The sequence below is a fragment of the Lemur catta genome, chromosome X, assembly GCF_020740605.2.
Source record: "Lemur catta isolate mLemCat1 chromosome X, mLemCat1.pri, whole genome shotgun sequence".
NCBI classification, from domain to species: domain Eukaryota; kingdom Metazoa; phylum Chordata; class Mammalia; order Primates; family Lemuridae; genus Lemur; species Lemur catta.
In genome coordinates, this window is record NC_059155.1 from 44,510,812 (window position 1) to 44,514,969 (window position 4,158).

Consider the following 4,158-nt stretch of genomic DNA (forward strand, 5'->3'; position numbering starts at 1 on the left):
AGCTACTCAGGAGGCTGAGGCAGAAGGATCACCTGAGCCCAGGAGTTTGAGGTTGCTGTGAGTTAGGCTGACGCCACGGCACTCTAGCCTGGGGAACAGAGTGAGACTCTGCCTCAGAAAAAAAAAAAAAAAAAAAAAAGATGGGTGGACACAGCAGAGGTTCCCAAATTTCTCCTTACTACCCCTGAGGAACTGCTTTGAACTGGGAATTTCAGACAAATAGGTAGGCCCAGGACAAATATTTTATAGGGCTCAAGATTTACAAGCTGCATCTCTTTATTTAATCTCTCTTCTGATGGGAACACGGAAAATTAGAGAAGTTCTTCTTCTTCTTCCTTCTTCCTTCCTTCTTCTGTTTTTAGAGATAGTACCTTGCTCTGTTGCCCAGGCTGCAGTATGGTGGCAGGATCATAACTCACTGTAGCCTCAAACTCTTGGGCTCAAGCTATCCTCCTGCCTTAGCCTCCTGAGTAACTAGGACTACAGGTGCATGCCACTAAGCCTAGCTAATTTTTTTTTAATTTTTTTTGTAGGGACAAGGACTTGCTATGTTGCCCAGATCGGTCTTAAATTCCTGGCCTCAAGTGATCCTCCCTCCTCAGCCTCCAGAAGTGCTTGAATCACAGGTGTGAAACATTGTGCCCAGCCCAGCGAAATTTTTCAAAAGAAAAAGTGGAAAGGGCAAGTAACTTCATCGCAAGAATTATATGCTGACTTCAATTTTACTATACTTTAACAAATGAAATGTCCTTTTTTTGTGCATAACAGAATTTATTTAAAAACAAAGTTAGTTGTCAGTTTTAAGAAGAATAACAACAACAGAAAAGAACAACAACAAAAAGATTATATTCCATCAAGAAATGCAATGCAATGCAATGTTAGCAGGAAAATGTTAAGTGGTATGATTCACACATGAACTCTTTTCCCAGCAAACAGAATGCCCTTTGCAGTAAGTTACCCACTCAGATGCAGAATGTGGTAAAGCCACACCCATTCCAAACAAGGCAACCAAGAAGCTTTTCTTATTCCATCACCACAATAAGCCCTAGAGAGAATATGCAAAAGCAATTTCAGGAAAGATAAGCGGTCACATTTCCCATCCCATTACTATTTTTTTTTTTTTTTGAGACAGAGTCTCACTCTGTTGCCCAGGCTAGAGTGAGTGCCCTGGCATCAGCCTAGTTCACAGCAACCTCAAACTCCTGGGCTCGAGCGATCCTACTGCCTCAGCCTCCCGAGTAGCTGGGACTACAGGCATGCGCCAGCATGCCCGGCTAATTTTTTCTATATATTTTTAGTTGTCCAGATAATTTCTTTCTATTTTTAGTAGAGACGGGGTCTCGCTCTTGCTCAGGCTGGTCTCGAACTCCTGAGCTCAAATGATCCACCCCCCTCAGCCTCCCAGAGTGCTAGGATTACAGGCATGAGCCACCTCGCCCGGCCTACCATCGCATTACTATTTTTTTTATCTCAGCTTATTATGGGGGTACAAAAGTTCAGGTTATGTATATTGCCCATTCCCCCCCGGAAATGTCCATTTTTAAAAATGATAAAGATCGTGCTCGCTTCGGCAGCACATATGCTAAAATTGGAATGATACAGAGAAGATTAGCATGGCCCCTGCGCAAGGATGACATGCAAATTTGTGAAGCATTCCATAATTTTATAAAAATAAAAAATGATAAAGATGATAAGATGATAAATAATTAGGAACATGGAAAAGTATTGAAAACACTGCAATATTATATCTCTAAAATCTTGGTGTTAAAACATTACATATTTAAACAAAAAGCAAAAGAGAACACAAAGATGCTTGCTGAGGTTTGAATGTGTTTCCCAAAGTTCATAGGTTGAAAACTTAATCCCCCGTGTGGTGGTGTTGGGAGGTGGGGCTTATTGGAAATTGTTTGGGTCGTGAGGGTACCACCCTCATGAATGGGTTAATGCCATTATTTCAGAACCAGGTGTCCATTCTTCAAAACTGTGAGGAAATAAATTTCTGTTCTTTATAAATCACCCAGTCTGTGGTATTTTGTTATAGCAGCACAAAATGGACTAAGACAATGCTAATGGGCATAAAGTTTCTTTTTAGGGTGATGAAAATATTCTAAAATTGATTGTGGTAATGGTTGCACAACTCTGAATATACTAAAATCCATTACATTGTACACTTTAAGTTGGTGAATTGTACGATATGTAAATTAAATCTCAGTAAAACTGTTATAACAAAAAAGAGAACAGATAAAAGCATTTGTTATAATAGTGTAGAATTTTGGGTAAAATTTCCTTTTCTTATATGTTAATTTTTGTGTAATAATAAATAGTAATTTTAATTTAGCAGAGAGGTTCTTTGTACCACTAAAACTTCATGCATGTCTATTTACCTCCTTTAACCTTTTATTGAACATTCTGTTAAAATACAGACTTCCATTATTTCTCTGAATAATTTTTTTTTTTTTTTGAGACAGAGTCTCACTCTGTTGCCCAGGCTAGAGTGCTGTGGCCTCAGCCTAGCTCACAGCAACCTCAAACTCCTGGGCTCAGGCGATCCTCCTGACTCAGCCTCCCAAGTAGCTGGGACTACAGGCATCCGCCACCATGCCCGGCTAATGTTTTTTTCTATATATTTTAAGTTGGCCAGCTAATTTCTTTCTATTTTTTTAGTAGAGACAGGGATCTTGCTCTTGCTAAGGCTGGTCTCAAACTCCTGAGCTCAAACGATCCTCCCACCTCAGTCTCCCAGAGTGCTAGGATTACAGGCGTGAGCCACCTCGCCCGGCCATTTCTGAATAATGCTGATATAACATTCCTAACAAGTTAGAGGACGATGATATACAAATTTATGGGTCTCAGAATTTATGAATCTGTGGGTCTCAGTTTTTGACATTTCCAAACTGGCTTTCTAAGAAGACAAGGCAAGAAGAACCAGACACCAAAGTGAAATATAACAAAGAGAACACAAAATATTATTTTGTGTTTCCTCCCTGTTACATCCAAAGATGAATGTATTTCAGAGCCTCTTGAAAAAAATGATGCCACTTCTCTCAAAATTAATATTTGTGTTCTTACAGAAGACAGGAACAAGCCTTGTAGTTAGCAGTGAAGGACATTGAACAGTATTTTTAATGTCCAGAGAATACTAGGGTTCTGAAGAGAAAGATAAGAGTCTTCCATATTGAGGTCATACTGCCTTTTCCCCTCAAACCGACTCAACACCCTTGCCATTTTTGCTCTGTGCAAGGGGTCTTCTGGTTCCTTCCCTCTGGGTTTTATCTGAGGGATATCATCAATAAGGCGTCTGTTTGCCCAACAGTGGCTGGTTGGCCCAGCCTGAGAGTCACTTTAGAGAGGATTGTGTGGATATAATACTTTTTCTTTTAATAACTTTTTTTTTTTTGCTGTATTTTTTACAATTTGCAACACCAGGCACAGAAGGAAAAGAGTAAGAAGCCCAGGAGGGCTGCAGAGAGGCAGAGAAGGTCAAGAATCAGAGGGTTGGTCACGCCTGTAATCCTAGCACTCTGGGAGGCCGAGGCGGGTGGATCCTTTGAGCTCAGAAGTTCGAGACCAGCCTGAGCAACAGCGAGACCCGTCTCTACTAAAAATAGAAGGAAATTATATGGACAACTAAAAATATATACAGAAAAAATTAGCCGGGCATGGTGGTGCATGTCTGTAGTCCCAGCTACTTGGGAGGCTGAGGCAGAAGGATCGCTTGAGCCCAGGAGTTTGAGGTTGCTGTGAGCTACGCTGATGCCACGGCACCCTAGCCTGGGCAACAGAGTGAGACTCTGTCTCAAAAAAAAAAAAACAACAACAAAAAAGGAATCAGAGGGTAGGCCACTAAGTATAACGGGGAATAAAGATAGCCAACAGGGAGTCTTGGCAACAGAATGGTGGGCTAAGAACCGGAGAGGGACTGACGAAAGTCTGGGCTGAGGGAGGGATGATGGTGGAGGCCGGTGTGACCAAGGCGAGGGGTAAGGTGGAAGAAGCAGGGCGCGCTAAGGACCTGCGCAGATGAAGGGGTGAACGGAGGTCGGTCGACTGTTAAGGGTTAGGCTCTGAGGGGCGGGAGGGGCGAGAGGCTTGCGCAGCGCATGCGCTGGAAGTACTCTGCGGCGATCCAGGAGGATGTCCTTTTCTGGCATCAGCGCC

General features: G+C 42.2%; 1 non-coding gene across 1 annotated transcript; it reads left to right on the top strand.

Moving 5' to 3' along the window:
- Positions 1-1,558: 1,558 nt before the first annotated feature.
- On the top strand, positions 1,559-1,665 carry LOC123628932. Its single transcript, XR_006731812.1, has one exon. It is a non-coding gene; the product is annotated as a U6 spliceosomal RNA (small nuclear RNA).
- The last annotated feature ends 2,493 nt before the right edge of the window (positions 1,666-4,158 follow it).